The sequence below is a fragment of the Argopecten irradians genome, chromosome 3, assembly GCF_041381155.1.
Source record: "Argopecten irradians isolate NY chromosome 3, Ai_NY, whole genome shotgun sequence".
NCBI classification, from domain to species: Eukaryota; Metazoa; Mollusca; class Bivalvia; order Pectinida; family Pectinidae; genus Argopecten; species Argopecten irradians.
The window spans coordinates 17576630-17599637 of NC_091136.1; the positions used below are offsets into that span (position 1 = coordinate 17576630).

Genomic DNA, 23008 nt, shown 5'->3' on the forward strand with positions numbered 1-23008 from the left:
AAGCATTTGGTTCCACCAAAACTGGACAAATTAGAATATTGACCTCCCTGTTTAACCCCACATAAGTGACAAGACTCCGACCTGACCTTAATCATTAGTCATATCATGATTTCCTAACACACAGGTATCTGAAAAACAAAAATAATGTTTGTTGGTCATGGCCACCAGAAGACCAAAATTAACACTCCACTTTTTAAAGGCTTACCGCCGTTGAACCCTATCTGTGAACGCCGAAAGTGTAATACAATTACGACAAGTATCCATAGTACATGAGCAAAGACAAGTACTCCGCGGCGTCGAGAATCAAAACGTTTTCTCATTGGATGGTTCGTTTACAAGATGGGTGGGGCCAAATATGACTTGAAGGCCACGTGGGTTTGGATTTTGGACGAGACCTTTATATGTATACATGTATCAGCGAGGACTGATGACATGTCAGAAAAAACAATAATAATATTATAAGATTGATCACATTGTCGTTTGAGTTATTTTCTTTATTAATTAGTAACCGGCTTAGTTTTTATTATCGACAATATAAATTCGGGAAGGTCAGGAAACTCATGATCTATACATAAATTATAACCGCATGCAGTTCAAGTTTGGAGATACACACACATGTTACGTAAGAAATCTCCATCTTACATCTCTGGTTTTTTGGTATATTTTGCCAATTATACTGAAATGTTATAATTTTGTCACATGCATAGGTCTGTAACATCTAATTTTTAATTGTACGCGAATGTTTGTGACACAAGGAAAATTAAGACGCGGGGTCTGTTTATATGTTATATCTCTCAAATTTGAACTGGATATAATTTTATGATTACAAATTAAAAACCGCCAGGATTTCTGTGATAAACTGGTACAAATTACAATTCATGTGTTAAATGCAATACCGATATATGTAAGGTACCGTGAAACCCGTCATAATCTAATAAACTAGGAGTTTTAAAAATGAAAGGCAGATACGTATACGCAAAACCGTAATGATTTCTCTTATAAACCGATACAATATTTCCTAAATGAATTGTAGTGGCAGCGAATGTATAATTGAAGTAACAAAACACCTTTTATGGTAAAGAAAATAATTTCAGCGATAATATAAATTAAAACACATTTTTTTAAAATCTAGATGAACTTGATATTCATAAGGTTTTGAAAATCGTTAACTTTATTAAATAACATTTAAGTCGGATAAGCAGCGAAGATCTGCTTAAAAAATGGAAACATTTGAAAAAAGCTAGCATGATACCATCTCCAAATATTAAATAAAAAAAGAAATCAAAAATATAATGGTATTCAAGCACAGTTAGGTAAAATCCGCATGAATCTATATCCCGGGCTATACTCGTCATGCAAATTTTATATTATTAATATTATTAATATTATTTGATATAAAGTTTTAGATAATGCCGAGAATTTTGTTTTGTGACATATCATTTTGTGAATAAAACGAATGTGTATGATCATGAAAAATATAATTAATTACTGTTAAAAGGAAATTGAACTTTTTTGTCAACGAAAGTCTAGAGCTACAAAATTGATTAAAAGATTTATGTTTTAGGTAAATGAAATCAAGTTGATTTCAAACTCTCCATTCTACAAGCAGATAAGTTGAATTACACATGGAATATTTGTAATCAGAAAGGTTTATGATCAATACGTTTAATCATAGTTTTGGCCTAGCTCATGCATATTCCACGAGCATGCACAGGTGACATGAATTTTAATCAGTCGATTGTCAAAAATTTAGAGAAATGTTTTCCAAATGGGGCTGGTAATTCTTAGTGACGGGACTGTATATATAGGTGTGTAGGATGATTTTGAAAGGAAAATTATCGCTCTTTCCAGCGGTAGTAGCCGTCTGTATGAAGATGTGTTAGAAATGTGTTTTTTGTATAGACACTAAAGGTAGACGGGTTATAAAGGATTTAGCCACAACATTTAGCTGACGTTTGATTTTCAGCAAATGAAACTGCAATCATTTTAACTCCGCCTACTTCAAGTTCAGCCAATCATCGCCACCGTAGAGTGAGTGGGACGCATTAATCTTGTTGCGTCACTTCATTCAATAGAATGTACACTAGCTACAGTAGTATAGTACTTTAGTAGTTCACAGATAGGGTTCAACGGCAGCAAAGAATTCCAGGTTTTAAATTAGAGAGTTCAAAAATCTTCTTTTTTAATTAATACATATGAAAATATATCAAGGAAAAACTAGTACAGGAGAGCAGTAACATTTTACTGTACTTATACATTATGTGACTTAAATTGGTTTATGGACACTATCAAATTCTAAAATCTGCTGAGTCAAAAACAGTCAGACTTTAATGACCTGTGACCTAAAATCAATAAAACCGTATTCAAAGTTACATATGCAGTTATCGAACGACAAAATGGCATGCTATTTATCCTCAGTAATCGTTTGAAAACCACCAGGTTTAATGAACTAAACTGTGAATTCAAGCAAATGGACAGACAATCATTTATGTTGCCTTATAAACTTTAGCTACAATACAGAAATTATGCGCTGTGAAATTTTGAAATTTAGATGGAAACATACCCGTAGAAATTAGTAATTACACTGTAAAACGTGAAATGAAATTGTAGACCACAATTTGGTTTCATGGTCTGTATGTATCCGATTCAATGCAATGTTGATGTGACTTTAATGGCAGCACTGCCAAAAATCATTATTCAACTATTATTGAAGAGTTGAACATGAACATGAAAGTATAATAATTCTCAATGAGTTTTGAACTTTTTATAATATGTTAAAAACTTTTGATGATGAACAAATAAATTGAAAGCTCTTCTTGATTAACGAGTAGGAAATATACGACACATGTAACTTTTGCATTAACCGAAGATAAGTTAAAAAGGAAATTATGTTCGAACTCATAAACGAATAGTATACCAGTCAGTCAATTACTGCTACATGTTATGTCGAGTTAAATGAAATTTACAAAAATGGGGTTTCGAACAACATTATCTAATACAAAATTTAAACTCATCAACCTTTCTGAAATATTTTTGTCAAGTCTTGATGACTCTTCACGAATATAAATTATTATTAAATTATTCATATCTTTGAATAGCCATCAAGACATGGGGAAAGTACTAGAAGATGGTCGTTGAGTTTAGTTTATTTTATTTTTTGACTCCACATGGACACGTACTTTTTTGTCTTTAAGTTCTAAATTTAAACTTCAAGCGTAGTTCTAATTCTCATGTTTGTTGTTATGTAACCGTATGATCCAAATAAACGCATGGCTGTAATTGATCAAGCAAATATAATTAAATAGCTTCTTAAAATCCTGAATTTCTTCATGAATTATTTGATACATAATGTTACAAAATATATTATAAGTTTGAATATTAATTTACTAAATAAATTGAATCGATAAATTGATCATAATTTCTTTTCTGAAACTTAATTTGTTGTCATATGTAAATCAAATCAAATAAAATGTAAAAGTGTATAAGGTAGATAAAGAATGTGAACAATATTTGAATCGTATATATCATAAACAAACTATACAATGTTGATCTTTGCTAGCTTTCTTCCTTCCTCAATACAGTGATTCTAATATTATCATTGATAATGCATTGATAATATATATATATATATGGCTATCTGAATTATTCAATGTGTCTCTTTGCTTCGTACAACGTTCGATAAGTACATGGAGAAACTAGATAATATACATACAATGTAATTACCAACCGAGTCTTAATGTAATGGCCATATCAAAAGTGTCTAGAAAGGTTATTTAGGTTAAAAATCAAATATTTTTCAAACGTAATAGTTAATTCCATGGCATCAAGTTCCCTACACAGGAGAATCATTCAGCATAATCATATATGCTTTTCAATCTTTTAAAATTTCTTCAAATACCTCTCAACTACAAATGACTTCTGGACGGTAAAAAAATCGGCTAATATTCGAATTACCCCTTTGTGTTCTAGAAGGTTCAAGATCATTACAACAAAGTGTTGCCAAATCATTATACACGGTTTATATTTTCATACAAACCAATAAAATATAAATGCCTATATTTTTCATATCAGCCATTAAAATATAAATGCCTATATTTTCATATACACCATTAAAATATAAATGCCTAAATTATATTCTCGGATTCAACATATATGGTCCTTCACGTTGTATAGAGTAACATGTAACTTACTTAAAGGGTTTATCAGATATGGAAATTCTTTATGTGAGACTTTCGATATATAGTTAGGATTCATATCACCTCATCGAAATTTTTCTTTGAAACTGTTTTCATCACTTGTTTGTAAACATAACGACAAGTATCAGGTAGGTGTAAGAATTAAAGCAAAACAAGTCATTATATAAGACTTAACGATTTCTGATTCGTTTACTTGATGAAAGAGTGATGTCGTATAATATGTCAACAAAGACGGTTTACTTTACTGGGGGAAAGATATTCCTTCATCACCATTACAACCTCGTGTAAGTATATGTATGGAGAAACCAGTTGATATACAAAAAAAAAGTATTTACCAACCGAGTCTTAATGTAGTGTATAGAAAGGTTGTTTTGGTTCAAAATCAAACTTTATTCAAAAGTCATTCTGTATTACACAACAATAAGTTTCCTCCACAGGAGATTCATTCAGCATAACCATATCAACTTAATTTCTGAAACATTAATTTTATTTTAAACATAAAATGATATATAACCAACGTACACATAGAATACCTCTCAACTGTAACATAATTCTGGACTGTTTATACTCGGATATTCTTCGATTTCTCCCTTTGTGCTCTAGTAGGTTCAATATCATTTACCACAAAATATTGTTAATCATTATAAATGGTTTATATTTTCATTTTAACCATATAAACATGAATGACAAACTCACATATATAACAACATATATGGTCATTCTCGTTCTATATAGTAACATATAACTTATGTAAAGGGTCTATCAGATATAAAATTCCTTTATATGAGACTAGCGATACATAGTTAGGATTCATATCTAATCATCGGAAGTTTTCGTCGGAACTGTTTTTATCACTTGTTTGTCAACATAGCGACATATACGAGGTAGGTATATCAATAAAAGCATAACAAGTCATTATATAAGACTTAACGATTTCTGATTCGTTTACTTGATGAAAGTGTGATGTCGTATAATATGTCAACAAAGACGGTTTACTTTACAGATGGAAAGTGATTCTTCATCACCATCACAACCTCCGATAAGTATTTGTATAGAGAAACTAGTTGATTTACAAAAAATGCATTTACCAACAGAGTCTTAATATAGTCGCCATATAAAAAGTGTGTAGAAAGGTCGTTTTGGTTCAAAATCAAACTTTATTCAAAAGTAATTCTATATTACACAACAAAAAGTTTCCCCACAGGAGATTCATTGAGCATAACTATATCAACTTAATTTCTGAAACATAAATTTTATTTTTAAACATTAAATGATATATAGCCATTGTACACATAGAATATCTCTCAACTGTAACATAATTCCGGACTGTTTCATACTCGGCTACACTTAGAATTCTCACTTTGTGCTCTAGAAGGTTCAAGATCATTTACCACAAAGTGTTGCAAATCATTATACATGGTTTATATTTCCATTTAAACATTTTAACATTATACAATTATAGCATTTAGATGAGGTTGGTGCATTTTTTTTATTGACCAAAGAAAAATTATCGACCGAGGACGTAGTCCGAGGCTGATAATTTTTCTTTTGTCAATAAAAACATGCATCGACCTAATTCAAAATGCTACAATTGTTTTATTATTTGAATTGGTTTGTCTTTGTAATCTAATGTAGTATTTCAGTAAAAATTAAATTGGTAATAAAATCAGTAAATATCAAAATGACCATACTAATGATACGAGGATTAAGATACAGTTTTCCTATTAACTCTGATTTCCAGATACATGTACAGTATAAGATGCATCATCATACTGTATTTTTCATAGTTCTCATTGTCCGATAATCGACGTGTACAGTATACCTTATCTTACTGTCTAAATAAAAGCACCGCCCTTACGTGTATCATAATTACATCTTTGTATTTGTAGCTCTGACGTTGTTTAAAATTTAGAAGAGTAATAGTAATGTTTTATTGCATAGCATCAAGTTTCCCATACAGGATATGTATTCAGCAGAACTATATTTACTTTTGAATTTCTATAAATACCTCTGAACTACAAGAGAATTTCGGATAGTTTCAAAAAAGGCTGTACATCAAATCCCTCCGTTGTGCTGTAGAAGGTTCAAGATCATTCAATTTGATAACCCTTATTAAATATCAATTCTAGATATTTCTAGATGGCTACAATTTGTTACCCAATCATTATACATTGTGTATATTTTGATTTACATTGTCATCGAAAGATGACAATTGCTGAACTGGAAACGTGCTAGTCAAATACGTTTTTGATGAAATTACAAATTAATTTTTTGACGAAGCTCCATCACATAAATTTTGAATTTAAGTCGATCTGTATAATTCAATGTAATCCCGTGAAACTTTTGATCAAATTGTGTGGATAGTTGTTTTCTTATGAATTAATTCAAAAGTAGTTTCAGTCAATCGGAAACGATGATACAAACAATGACGTCATTTCTACGTTATAAAATAAGACTAAACCAAATCAAATAAAATGGAAACAAATGATTTCTTTTTATTACTAGTTAGCTGTAACTTACATTCATTATTAACATTGAATCTCCGATAGATAAGTCAATGAATCTATTTTAGAATAAATATCACCAACGTCATAGATTGAATCAAAGAAGTTGTCCGGATCAATTTGCAGACGATACGTTCCCAAAGAGCATATTATTCTGACGCTTAATTAAACAATAGAGATCGGTCCTCTCGCTATCGTTTAATTAAGCGTCACAATAATATGCTCTCCGGGCACGTATTGTCTGCAAATTAATCCGGACAACTCATAATCATATTCTTAAGATAAGTATATAATGTACTTCAACAATGTAAAGTGATACTATATTTGTGCTTTAAAAAATCGGATATTTGAATAAATATGGCAATGACAATGAACAAATTTTAAGCTCTTTAACATTTCCAGTTTTAAATAAGAGAGTTTCAAATCTTCCAAATCAAAAATCCTAAAATCTGCTGTGTCAAACACAGACTTTAATGACATGTGACCTAAACAACAAAAACTTTAGTTTAAAGTTATATGTGCCGTTATCGTGCGATAAAATGGCATGCTATTTTTCCTCCGTTATCTATTGAAAACTACAAGGTTTAATAATTTAAACTGTCACAGTGGAAATCATAAACTGTCACAGTGAAAATCATAACTGTCACAGTGGAAATCATAAAGTGTCACAATGAAAATCAAGCAAATGGTCAGATAATTATTTATGATGCCTTATGAATGGTAGCTACAACACAGGAATTATATATTTTTAATTTTTGATGTCTGTTTAAATGGAAACATAACTATAGAAATCACTTTACAATTACTAATTACACTTTAAAATATACTGGCAGATAACCTGAAAGATACATTTTAATTGATTTTCTATAAAAACACCATTAAAGGAAGGTAATTAGAAAATGAAAAATCCTTTTCAGATACATCCTCTTCATTCCATGGGTTACTATCACTGACGTAATATCCACACCTTTATTATCTCATAGTAAAATTGAAGTCACTTCAGAAGAAAAAAACTGACCAATAACAGGCTTGCAGAAATCATTTTTGGCTACATTCTCAATACGTAATATACACCCATTGACTAGCATCTCTTAGTAAAATCGGAGGTAGTTCAAAAGAAAACAAGAGGCCCAAGAGGCCTTGACAGTCACCTGAGTGTCTGATGTAACCCTAGCAGCAATACATTGCTCGGCTAGAGATAATTTCCCTTTAGATCAATCGGTTGAGGGTCAGACTAGTATTCCAGAGGTCCCGAGTTCGATCTCAGGACAGAGGCAGGTAATAAATTTATTATAAATCCTGCACCCAGTTACATACAGAACATTGCAAAGTTGGTTCAAATCTTTAAATAACATTTTGTGAATTAAAAGAAACCCTTTTCGGACCCACTCCTCAGGCCCCTGGTGGTAAGTCATGGAAAATTTGTTAACAGGATTCAATGGCCATATCATATTGATAATTCTGACAACATTTGACTCATTTTCTATTACAAATGACCAAATAATGCTCAAAAATGTGTTTTACCTATAAATTATAATAAACTTGACCTCTCCCCAGATGGAAACGAGATTACATTTATGAAGAGTATTTGATTCCACCATTTCCGGAATTTTAGAAGAGGATTGTTCAAGTTTTAGCCTATATGAATCCTTTTGGCCCAAAAACTCAGGTACATAGAAGAACATATAATTCACAATTTTGATTGACCTTTGGCCATGAAAGGTCTCTGCAAAATTTCATTGAATTTGGTTTAGTGTTTCTGGAGAAGAGGACGAAGATTGTTTTTCGTCTCAGGAAGCACACCGCACGACACACGACGATGTACAAAAGGCGATTAAAATAGGTCACTGGAGACTTCGTCTCAGGTGACCTCAAAACTGATACAGTCCTAAGTAGACTTCCTTTGAAGATAACAGAGAAAGTGACACCCAACTTCAAACCAACATTTATGTACAGTGAACCACATTATACAAGTTCTTTGATGTACGTTAAATGATCAAATTACCTGTGTCTTCTGTTGCCTGCAGTTTCATTGACCGATTGCCAGGTGTACATGTAATATAGCCACGCTCTTACCCGCAAACATACGTGATTCTATTCAATGTCGAAACAAACAATGCGGTGTGATTGACAGCTGGCGATCAGTCAATTATGAAATAGTGCAGGGGTAGATATTATGTCAGTGATAGTAACCCTGGCGTATGGAGAATAATTAGGCTATTACTTTGCCATTTTCTTAAATAAAGGGATACATAAAACTTGAATGTGGCATTTTGTAATTGTCCCTATGACATACAAATAAGCAAAGAGTTCGTCATAAATACTCGATATGAGCTAATCACTAATATGTTCTGCAATATATAAACTGATTTATATAATTATAAATAGTGACATGATTTCAATGATATAGAGATGTCATGTACAATTTTCAAACATTTGTTAATAGGACATCGCAAGTTTCGTATTCTTACCCTGCAGCTGCCTGAAATATGCATTTTTATGGATAATCATGTAAAAGTATCCGCTAGCTACCCCCATGTTATCGAAAAATAAGTAAAAAAATGATAACAATAGACAATATCGCCTGGCTGGACACTCAATCTCTTTAAAATACATACAATTTAGAGAACAAGAAATGTCAAACAGTTTTTTTACAGAGAAAAAACAACAAAATAACACTACTGCATTGATCAAGTTAAAATAATCAGAATTCATTTGATATCCATGGATTATATCGTTTCATAATGACCCGGCATCAAATATTTAAAAAAATATTAAAAAAATAAACAAATAAGCCAATTACCTCCCTTTATCCAATCCCAATGAAAACTGTTCATGTGAACATTAAAAGAATATAACGTTTTTAATTCAAAACACACATACCCTTTTAAGTCATCTGATCACACTTACACCAGATATTTAACAATATAATGCTTTAATAAAGAAATGCCTTGAAAATGTAAAATGCTGATTGGACTTTCATTTTGGGCAATTAGGGTAATGGGTTATATTAGGTGCCAATCTTTCTAATTATCATAACATTTATGAGACCTTTTATGAGAACTCTATTCGTGGGGCCACGGTGGCCGAGTGGTAAAGATGTCCCGACATATTACCACAAGCCGTCCACCTCTGAGTCACGACTTCGAATCCGATGTGGAGCAATTGCCAGGTACTGACAGCTGGCCGGTGGTTTTTCTCCGGTTCTCCTGCTTTCTTCCACCATCAATTCTGACACGTCCTTAAATGACCCTGGCTGTTAATAGGACGTTAAACTAATAAAAAGAGAACTCTATTCTACGAATTGGAAACACATACGGTACCAGGTATTTAAATTATCTAAATCCACAATACTGCTAACTGATATGAAAATCAGTTAAATAAATCATCACATTAAGGATCTATTTGTAGCTTTTTATACATACGTAGAAATGAATTACCTGGAGTACCTTTCATGCTTCTCTTTTGTTTTATTAATCATTTACATGAATAGATAACACAGCTTATTTAATTTTTATATTGAGGAAGATTACCTATATAAATATATATTTCATTTCAAAATATTTTATTAACGAATACAAGATATACATGAATCACAGAGAAAGATATTATATTAATGTATTGCTAAATGGATTGGACAACAGGCAAAGCCTATATAGGTCCTCTCCAGAATATTCATTCAGTATAACCATACATACTTTTTAATTTCTTAAACATTAGATTAAAAAAAAAAAAATAAAATGAAATATAATCATTATACACATAGATATACCTCTCAACTGTAGAAATTCCGTAGTGTTTCATAATGGGCTTTATTTCGAATTCCCCTTTTGTGCTCTAAAAGGTTCTAGATCATTCGTCACAAAGTGTTGCCAAATCATTAAACGTGGTTTATTTTTTATTTAAACCATTTAAACATAAATGAATAACTCATATTCAATACTCGGATTCAACACCATACAACATATACGATCAATCACGGTGTATAAAATATAAACTTTGTTTATTTTGCATCGATTGAGAAACTTATGGAACTCACTTTCAAAGCCCGGATGTAAGCGGGCATGTGACCAATAACCTTTTCACGTCCATGCCGGAATTCGAACCCCGGCCGGCTAGGTGAAACGCGAGCGGCGTAACAACTACAACACCCGAGTAATGTGTAACTTATGTATAGGGTTTGTCAGATATTGAAATCCTTAATGTGAGACTATCGATACATAGTTAGGATTCATATCCGCCCGTCGGAATTTGTGCCCTATCCCATTGTTGATAATAATTACGTGATAAAATATGTTTCAATCAAATATTGCTAGGGTGGAAATATTGGCTAGCTAACTCTCTAAACACCCCACACTCGAATGATTTGTTTATATATATATTTCTAGGGACACTTTTTGCTAACTGATTTCCCCCTGTTTATTCCGATATAAGCCGGCAGTATCCCCCATTACTACACCCCGTATATTCGTATTTCTATGGTTAAATAAATATTAGCTAGATTATTCTTTATCCCCGTCTGTTTTGTAGAATTATTTTTCCCTTAAATTTTGATTATGCACACTTAGAAATATGCACGAATCCAAAACTACCGTAGACCAAATGCAGATCACTCTGCCAACAGTTCTCCAGAGATATTAAAAAGCTGCATTTTATCCAGTCTATTATCGATTTGAACGTTTTTATGGAGCGTGTGTAATTTCATGGGGCTTTTTAAATTTATATTCGTTGTGTTAAACGATTTAGAACAATATCTATAATATTAGCTTATTTGGCGTTTTAGCGATTCATCAGTTGGTATTATCAGATATACCGAAAGGCATTGCATTAATGTTGGTCACACTGCAGTCGTAACTGATTCTAGAACAGTGTCCGTAGCTAGTCTAAAATAGAGATCTTTTTAGTTTGGAATATTTAAATGGATAATTTCCCTTGGTCCCAAACGTGTACATCATTTTTTAAGTTATGAGTTGATGACAACAGTGTTTCAGCAAAATGGAAATTCTTGTATATGGACATTAAACGTTATCCATTAAGTAGAAAAAGTAATATTTCATATATGACTTCACATCCGCCATAATTTGAAATCAATAAATTGTCTTTAATACTCATACTCAAGTAAAAGCACAAACATCAAAGAAACCTACGACTGTCTCACACAGAGTGTCAATATACATGAGAGTGATGAATTTTGTGAACCTTTATTCTTCAATCAAAACTCGTAACACAACTTAACATAGATTCGCACAAATAAATGCGCGTCATAATCGAAATCTAAGAAGTTCGTTCTTAACCATCCACTAAGCTAATGGTTAATCACTCCCGAGTCTCATTTGAACATGTTTATTTACTGTGTACTGTCGAAATACAGTACAGGCAGTTTTGTATTTATTTTTCGGACGATAAAAGAATGAAATCGATTTGTGAAATATCTGAACATATCACGTTTAAATCTGACACAAGTAAAGGTACAAATTGTTATCAGTCAGTGAAATGAGAAGTTGGTATCCCTGTTGAAACTTAGTTTCATTGATCAGAAGCCATATTAAAATGTTTTGCAAGTAACTTATAGTTTGGTATTTGTGAATAATTGTCTAACAGGATGGGTCCCTAGTGTTACAGTTTACGAAATAATTGATTGTTATCGATTGTTATCAATCGTTTAGATTGCTTTTCAGATTCTTTTTTGGGGACGATAAAGGAATGGATTCGATTTGACAAATATCTGACCATATCACATTTAACTAAAACACAAATGAATATATATAATGAATATTCTGCGAAATCAGAATTTTGTATCCCTGTTGCGATTTGGTTTATTGATCACAAGCCTTATTAAAATGTTTACAAATGCTATATAGTTTGCTGAATGTGAATAATTTACTAACAGAATGGGTCCCTAGTGTTATATGTTTTCACATCCATGTAATTGAAAAGTTCCAGAAATAATTTATTGTTATCGATTTTGCTATATCCAAAAACAAAAACAGTTGTGTAGTTATCAGTTTACTAATCAGTTTGTTATTTTTACACACCCTTGCTGTCAATTACTAACGTGTTCATTAGTTTGAGAATGCCAATGTTGAATTGGTGCATTTAGATGAACAGCTAGCTAATTGTGAATTCGTCCTAGTACATTGCTTACAATTGAATGAATACATGTAGTCAATTGGTGTAACTGAGCATTATGATATATGCAATTACTGATAGTAATATTCAAAATATATCAAAGTCCACTTGACATAATTCAATTTATGCCCGTGGAACTGCATCACAGGACACTTTTTCTATGAAATAATTATACTTTATTTTCAACCTATAAGAGATGTTGCCACAAACGGGGACATCAATATCTACGTTATGAGATGATAACATAATTAAGCCAATGAAAATACTTGTTACAAGCATAAGATAATTGTTTGAACATAGCTACCTAATTCATCAGGTATATTTAATAAATTAATGCAAACAGTATACAGCTTATAGAGTACCATGTAACATAAGGAAAGGGGTTATGAGATAATGTCGGATTTATCGGTACATAATAAGGTTGTATATCAACACCTCTAGTTTTTGCTTCTTATGAAAGATCTTTTTTACTTATAACAGCCAATGACGGGTTCACAAATTTTTCCTGGACATACAGCCGAGTCAGTGGTAAGTATATGGAAAAAAATATGACATATATCGTAAGTTTGAAATTATAGTTAGTCTCTAATATCACTAAAGCAAAAGAACAACAGCAAATATACATATACTATGTCAGTCTAAGGTCACCGTTACCTTGTGATTTAGGTCAAAGGTGTAAACCCCACTCATGCTTTTCGTTATTTTACAAAGTGTCTCCTTTGTTCGATATATAATGTATAATGCTATGCCTTAGTCAGTACGACATTTCATTTGTTTGTTTATGATATTTTCAATCTAAATACATGAAACTGCTTTACAGGGCTCTTTTACTACGAAATTATTACTCTGTATTTTCAGCCAATCAGAGATAATGTCAAAAACTGGGACATCACTATTTACGTTATGATATGATAATACAATTATTTAAGCCCAATAACTGTTACAAGCATGAATGAATTTTTTGAACATAGCTTCCTAATTCATCTGGTATATTCAACAGACGAATGTAACAGTATACGGTATATAGGTCAGTCCCATAACTTAGTGTACCATGTAACGTGTGTAAAGTTGTTATCATATATTAGAATTCAGTATTTGAGCCTATCGGTACATAATAGGCGATATTTTTCATTCCAGATCTGTGTTTCATTGAATGATGGTGTCTCATTTGACATGTTCATGTATGATATACGATGTATAAGACAGGCGGTGTTGTTCGCTATGTCTTTGTGTTAGATTGCTTTTCAGTTTGTTTCTATTTTACGGGCGATAAAAGAATGAAATCGATTTGTCAAATAGTTTAGCACTCTGACACAAGTAAAGGTAAACATTGTAATTAGTCTGTGAATCAGAATTTTGTATCCCTGTTGAAAAAAATTGGTTTCATTGATCAGAAGCCATATTAAAATGTTTTGCAAGTCATTAAGACTTTGGTGATTGTGAATGATTGTCTAACATGATTGATGTTATATTTTTCACATCCATGCATGTGCAGATTTCTAGAAATAATTATTTAGAACAATAAATAGTTTTGTAGTTATCAGTTTACTAATTTTACATACTTCCCCTTGTTGAGCTGGTGCATTAAGATAAACAGATGCCGGTTAATTGTGGATGTGTCTGAGTACAATGCATTAAGATATATGCATTTACAGGGAAGGCTATAATTAAAGGATAAACTCTAAAAGTTAATGTTATAGATATATAGTATGTACATGTAGCACAGAAATAAGAGTGTACTTCAAATACGATGATGAAAATGCACACACTCTATTATTGTGATATAGTTTCATTACATTTTAAAAATATTACAGTTTATCGGCATAATTTAATCTAAGTCCGTGAAACTGCCTTACATGGATACTGAACGTCCTAAGGTACAATCTTAGACACGGAAAGCAACATATTTTACAAAAAAAGCAGGCTGTACTGACCTTCCATACAAAATGACAAAAAGATGTCAGATACATAAAAAAACATACAATGAACAAAAAAGGAAGCAGGCTGTATTGACCTTCCACATAAAACTTACAAAGGTGACAGATTAAATAACAAAAACAATTTATGAACTAAAAAGGAAGCAGGCTGTATTGACCTTCCACATAAAACTTACGAAGGTGACAGATTAAATAACAAAAAAAAATTATGAACTAAAAAGGAAGCAGGCTGTATTGACCTTCCACATAAAACAGATTGTGCATGGAAAATGGGCCCAGTGCAGATCAGATAAACAAAAACTGAATTAAAACAATTAGACAAGGAATCCTTATTTGAAAAATCCTATGCGAATGTAAGAGCGAACAACATCCAATTTCCACCGGCCATATTTTTGCAAAATTGTTTGACGGATACTGACTGGCAGAAGTTGCAAGTTGCAACCCTATTCTGAATGAGTGACCCATGTACATTCTGGTGTCCAGTTGCAAAAAATTCACTGCCTTCAACGACTTACAGAATAGGGATTAAGTAAGTGGTGCCTTATCTTAAAATTGAAACACTTCTGTGTTTACTCATTTGTAAGTAACTGTGCAGAGCTAAAACAGGGCAATAGTTTTTATTTGCCTTGATTGGGATTTCTAGAGTAATTGTTTGGTTTGAAGAATGTTTGAAATTCACTATTTTCACTGTGATAGCTTTAACTGAATGGTCGGCATCACGTAAGAAGTTAATGGAGGAATTGAAACAGGAGTCGAATTTAGCCACGCAGCCAATTTGCGAGCTTCCTGAAACTGAAAACGAGACAATCTATCAGCTACGTGATTAGTCGATCCTGGGATATGTTTTGCCCGTCAGGTTCAAATAGGTTTTACTTCATCTGGTGGCAGTATATTTGACCAAACGAAAGTAACCATGTTAGAAAAAGCTTCAACCCAATGGATACTATTATATTTAAACACTCGAATCTGAATCCTTCCATCAGATATCATACATTTAAGTAAATCATGATAGTTGCTAAATTATTTCATTCTGAAACAGGCTGTATAAGAAATAGCTTGCATGTCCTTATACATTTGACAGAAAGAACCGATAGTGTTTTGTCTGGTCAGAATATATCAATAAGATGTGATAAAGATTGTTGTTTATTTGAGCTGTTTTTAGGACTAAGCAAAAGGAAATCCTGATCTGGTGACCAGATAAATTGTTTTGCTGGTGATCATCATTCTGTGGTAGAATTAACCATAAGCATATTGTCATCCAAACGATGTCCATATGATTATTCAAACACTTTATCACACATCCAATATTTCATTTCTAGATTCTGAAAGCTGTTCTGATTGGCCATCCCATCCATTCACCCACTTTGTGTTTTGTTATATATTGTAAAACAATCATATGTCCTCAATGTAATAGAGTGATAAGGTAATGGTTCCCGATGGAACTGAACACTTCAACACAAAAGAACATTAAATTGGCAAATGAAAACCTTGTTCTTGGTCTGCTCCGCCTGAAAATCTAATTTGAATAGATAAATGACTAAGGTATTTGCACATCAAAGGAAATTTTTTCATCAGAATCTGAATTAAACGGGGTATTTTTCCAGTTTACTGGTCTGCTGTGAAAGGCTGATCATTACTGCCCTTGCTAGGCATATATATCCCTATAATATCATAACATGTAATGCACACAGGAGGCCGTGAACATTATTAAGCGTTGGCTGGTGGGTTTCCGATGATACTACTTTCGGAACCATGAAGTGTAAACATATAGAGAATACATGGTAAGTATCTTACAATACATGGCTTTCCATGTCGAGCACCAAAAAAAACATGTATTGTAAGATACTCGCTGTGTATTCTGTTTATCCTGCAACCATTCAGACATTCAAAACGAAAGCAAACTGACACTTATTTACCTAGTTTTGCTCGAAGCGAGACGCTTCTTTGATGTGGAGGTAAAGATTCATTCATTAAACTGAATGAGAATGTAACTTTTTACTCTCGTGGGAAATAAATACGCGCATTTACAAACAATATCTGTAATTCTTTTCAGTGTGTAATATCACTGAAACAAAATGAAATATTCAAAAAACAATAAATATCCATTTAAGAATTACTTTACAATACATACCTTTGCTATGAGCCGGGAAAAAGACGACAACGCCATACGAGTTTTTCGATATCGTAAAAATGGCGTCATTCCGGGGAATGTGACGTCACGTTCTAGCGGGACGGAATGACGTTTCATTCACAGGAAGGTTCAAGTTCTGGGTCAAGTTAAAAAAGTTCCGTCAGATAAGGAACAAATTCACGTGATCGTATAGACGGATAAAGCATTTCGTATTGACGGATAAAGCACAAGTTGACCCGCAGTAGTTATCGGTCAGTATGTGGGACAGTTGCAGGATAAATTCATATAAGAGTGCATTGAATACTACATGAACAGTATTGGAAAATATCTACTGTAATAATATAAAATAAATACATAAGTTATTCAGACTATCTAAATAAATTTTGTATAATTGAGTGCAGTTTTAAAATCACAAAACATTTCATCAAAATCTTATGTAGATGTAGCGATATGCGATTAGCTTTTCGTCAAGAGATTCATTTTGTGTATTAGGTCGTTTGTGAAAAATTTGTAGAAAATATGTCATAGGTATGTTCATTTTTGTCACATTCTTTTTCTTCTCAGAGAGTATTACATTATATAACCGAAATGCACGACAGTGACGAGACATCTGCTATTTCGAAATACGAAATCACTTCACGCGGACAAGGTAATGAAGACGGAGGTAAAACCGTTAAAAAAAACACCTGCGTTTTTACGATATAGCTTTTTGAATTTCCTATACTAGAATTGTCATATGGAAAACCTTTGGCTCGTTTCAACCTTGATAAAAACAGGGGTTTTCTTTTTATTTTATTTCTAAAATTATTAGATGATATATAGCGTGGTAAAAGAATTGTAGTCATAAACAAATAATATTAAAAAAGTGACAAACTACTGAGCGATATTAGTTTCTTATGCTTTGTATTGAAACGATAAGATATCTTCATTTTATAAATTGGGGGTGGGTGGGTGGGAGGGGGTGGGGCGGGATAGCTGCTGAGGTTTCAGTCCCAAGGAAGTTATGAGATTTTTAATACAATTCACCAGATGCGAAACTTGTCAAAAAATACCCATCAATTATTAATAAAACCCTTTTTTATACGGGGATATTAAGTTATAAGTAATAACCCTTTTCAGTTTCAGTAGATCTAATAAAAAGTTTTACTTGAAATGATTTTACTTAAATCATCACTTCGCCAGCAGTTTTAGCTGTATCGAATGATTTTTTGCTGTAAGTCTTTACTGAGTGGTAATTAATATATTTGCATTAATGTGTGAAATTATAAAAATTGTCGCTTTATTTTTACAATTAATGGTAAGTTGAACGCTTTTATTTGTTACTCTAAAATATTGAAAAATAACACATACTTAAATGTTGCAAAAAAGTAAGCACACGGACCCCCAATTTTTCTGCCAGATTTAGAAGGATAAACTTTTTCTTTATTAATTTGCAAAATATCTCCAAAAGTTTAATACGATTTTTTTTTCTATGAAGGGTTTAAATTTGGCAAACATGACTAAAAATAGTGGATTTTAGAAAAATAAAATTAAAGGATAGGGTAGCATTTAATGATGATTCTTATTAATTGTAAATGGTATATTTTAACAGAAGATCATTGGAGAATTCTACATATATCCATACATATCACACTCAAAAACGAAATTATGGTTTTAAAATCTCGTGTATATAGTCATAACGGCAAAATTCCCATAATATCCAATATTTTGTCAATTAGGTGTCTCTGAGTTGTAATAGCTCAAAAACGAGCACTCAGACACATATTTGTCTTTCCTTTTCTTTTATGGTATGGATGCCTATTTCCCAAAATCCATATGAGAAAAAAAAAGTGTAATGCAGGTGTACACCCTTAATATTAAACATATTAAGTTGACTATAGGTAATGTAGCTATTTAATTATTCAAAGAAGTCATAAATTCTGTGAACACTCTCACTTATTGAAAATAAGTAAATACAGTTTTGAAGATATTGCTTTATAGTTTAAATTCATATATTGCACTCATTTCTATTAGTTAGATGTTTGAAATTATTTTTCCATTGACGGAAAGAATTATACGTCAAGTATTATGACGTCATATATATAAAACGGTTTCGCGGGGAATTTTTAAAGCGGCACTGTCATTGGGTAAACTAGTATAGTAGATAAGATATCACTGCGCCACAACTAAATTTGTTTTATTGTAAAAATAAGTAAAATCACGGAAATGTATGCCTAATTAGTACCTGAATGAGTTATCTGAATTAAATTAATATTAGCATTATTCCAAATATCTCAATATATTGCTCATTGTAGTTTTATTTTTTTAAATAGTGACATCAAGACATATATTGATTTTTAATCTGTTTTATAATCTTTGTTTAAAACGCACCCACCATTCTAGTGATTTTTCAAGGGATTTTTTTCCCGAATCAATACGCAACGTCAATGTCCTTATCGTCATGATAACGTCGGGGTTTGGCACCATTTTTTTTTTTTCGTTTTGTCCTTGTTATAGTGGTATTGGCCATTGAGAAAGTCAGACTTGGTATGAACACAAAGAAATATCATTCTAATTGTACAAAAACACACCCCTGTAATATTGCAATCACATTATCAAAAATAATATGTACGTCTTTTTATACAAAAAGATGTATTTGGAAAGAAATATAATCAAAATATCATTTTTTAAAATTCTTTTTATCTTAGACTTATTTTAGTAATGCATATTGCAGATGTTAAAAGCATCGTCGACATTGTGAAGAAAGGAGACATAGCAGCGTTTAATGCCCTGGAAAGGGAGTTCTTAGGATCGAGGAAGGCCAACATACTCCATATCGTGGCTGTATATGGTTCAACAGAAATGATCGAATGTATGACGAAATGGCACGGTATTGAGTGGGATGCGGAATGTGAAATATGTCAACCTGTATTTGGAGAGGATCTAACAAGGACTTGGGTACAAACGGCCACGGCGCTATACCTAGCTACGTACCTGGATAGAACAGAGATGGTCTGCTCACTGATTAAACTCTCTAGTGAGGATAACATGACGTTATGTTTTCGAACATTGCCGCTCAGTGATCGAATTGAAACATTGTTCATGTTAGACCAAGCCGAAAAACTGAAATCGAAGCACTCTGAAATTGAAACCCACTGCTGTAATTCCAGGACATCGCGCGAAGATGGATGGGGACACACTAGAGTGTTTGTTGTGTACTCGACCAATATCACAAACACTTCGGCATACGAGTTGGGCGGTATCGGCACAGTTATGATTCGAAATCCGTACATATATACTAAGGAAAGAAAATGTAAATTCTAATGACAGCAAAACAGTATCATGTAAAGATGCAACACGAGCTGAAAAAGCCATATCAATATATCATGAAAAGCTTTGGGCAGAACATAGCAATTTGAATATTATAAGCGTCAGCCCAGTGAAGTACCGGAATGACGAGAGGACATCAATGGATATTCCATGCATTTCCCTGTACTGTAGTACAAAAGGTGTCGTACCGTTACAGGGGAGAAAGAGTTTCCAAAGCAGTTAGACATAGGAGATGGTGAATACATGGACGTTGATGTTCACGAAGGCTATTTCATACGTGTTTGGTACAATTCGCTACCAAGTGTTAACTTCCACCAAAAACTTAAAATGGGTTGCAATATCGGCCGATCAACTCTCGAAACGGATATCCATGGAAATCCTCTTTCCTTTATTGCCGGTACACAGGTCCGTTTGTGAAATTTCAAAACTCGATCGGATTCCTGACATGGTGCGCACGTATTATTTGCTATCCCGCCGACAACACCGTGTTTTGGATTACCAACGGAAACGCTTTTTTAATGTTGTTGATATCGTACAGCCATCAGTCGATTCAACAAACTACGTTGGTTTTCCATGTGGACAGGTTCATAGAGGGCCATATTCAATCCTCAGCTGGATCCAAGTGTCGACGTCGCTGTTTGTAGAATTAACAGATCCGGCTAGGATTCCCACGAAAGGTCAAATTTGCAAACGCTAGTTCACAATAGTTACAAAGAGAAGCAGGTATGTTATTTTTTAAAGATATTGGAAAATTTATGCAAAAGGACAGTAGATGTTATATCAGTTCAACATGAATTTGTAATTACATTATTCGGTTTTATAAACTGCCTCAATAAATTATAGATATACACATACTTGTCTCTACAGTTAACAATATGAACTTTTTAAAATTAAATTATTAGCTACGTACGACTTTAATTAAAGTTCTAGTTTAATTAATTAAATTGTAGCTTTTTGTCTTTTTTTCTTTTTAAGGCTTTGAAGAACTACCTGAGTACAACAGCGGATATATTCGAAGAGACCTAAAACACTTGGGTACGAATCACATCGTGTTCAAATTTGGAAGTACCAGTGACGTCACAAAAGGAACACTGGGAAGTATGTGGGTTCAACGTAAGACCACTCACAACACCTCTTGGCCTAACCTAGAGGTACTGGCATTAATCGAAAATTAAAAAGCCGAATAAAGGAGTACCGACGGTCCCCAAGCACCGATTGAGTCCTTTATTTGGGCGAGGGTGACTTCAGGTCTCCCGCGTTTTTTAAGAAGTCCCTACGACGGATAGTATTTGGTCCAAATAGAATTGCGGGTTTTTTGTTTTTTCCGTAATTGCGTATGTCGGTTACCGAATGCCTTTTCCGGTAGCCATTAGTGACGCCGAATGGGCGCAAGACTGCAAAACACTCAACAATTCAATAAACAATCATGTTTATCAATCAAATATCGTCGTTTCCAATAAAGCAGATCATTTTAAAATGTGTTTATATAAACGTGCTAAATAACACATAGGACAGTCACGATCAACAACCAATTCTTTTCGTTCTCAGCAGCAAATTCATAATGTCGCAATGTTTTTTTTTTTATGTGTGGAAATTCATATGATTTATAATATCACAATGTTATAAAAATGTACCTAACCCCTTAGTGTAAGTGAATTATTTGTGCATACCAGATAACAATAATATTTATTGAAGGTAATCAAGGATCAAAGAGGTCCTCTTATACTGAAAAAATATATCTTCAAAAATAGTATAAGTCAGTAACCTTCACTGAGTTAGTTTGCTTATCTTGTAAAACATATTACAACTACAATGGACTCTATGAAATCGTCATATATATTGAAGACGATGCCAGATTAATCACTACTGGCCACAAGTAATAAAACTTTTCGATCTGGAGAATAGTAAGCCATTTACAATATATTTACGCTTAGCTAGCTATTTCACTATACGTCAGTACTACCAATTTTTGTTTACTCTATAACATGCATGTAAACATGGTCCTATTGAACTATGTGCGTATGAAAAAAAGTTCTATGCCAGACGTACACTAGAGGGTTTACTTCTATTAAGAGAAACAACTTGGCTATTTAGTAAACAAATATTAGACACAACAATAACGTGTAAAAATGTTTGTTTTCTTCATAGACATTTGGTTAAAAATGTTTAAACAATATAAATGTGTATTATATATAGTTAATAGAAGAAACAACCTATATATAGAAATACCAATGTAAAAAGAAGACCGGGAAAAAAACCGCCCGGGTATCGGACCGAGCAGGTGAGCCTTTCCTTTGTTAAAAAAGAATTGATTGTCATATGTAAACAATTACGTCAGAGTCTGTTTTCGTCCTACGATCGAGTCTTTTCTTTGGGTGGAACGTGGCGATTAAACCCTCTGAGGCGAGCTGTCAGTTATAAACATTTCCTCCCTTTCATTAATCTTTGGAGAAATTAAAAATCGTGTGTATTAATAGAAACATTCTGACGACCTAGTAATCCACGTAGTTGCCAAGATTGCGCATCACAAAAATGCCATTTTATCCATCTTTCGATTGCGAAAGATCTAAGCGTAGATAACTATAAATCGCAAGGCTTCCTCGAGGATTAATATCGTCAAGTCAGACGACACTCTCAAAACTAATGGAGATACTTTGAACATCGGAGTTATGACAACTTCTGCAAACTCCCTGTGGTTAATAACGTGCGTCAGCGTCGCCTCTGCTGGCACAAACGTGTCACTGAGAATCACTCATGAGGCCGAGTAAAATACTTAATGTAATTACGCTATAATAATTCTCT

General features: G+C 32.9%; 1 protein-coding gene and 1 pseudogene across 1 annotated transcript in view; both read left to right on the forward strand.

Moving 5' to 3' along the window:
- Positions 1 to 23008, forward strand: part of LOC138317698 (uncharacterized) — a 182734-nt gene that overhangs the window by 46250 nt on the left and 113476 nt on the right. The gene's annotated exons all lie outside the window — the stretch shown is intronic.
- LOC138320142 (uncharacterized) lies at positions 13197 to 21425 on the forward strand (annotated as a pseudogene).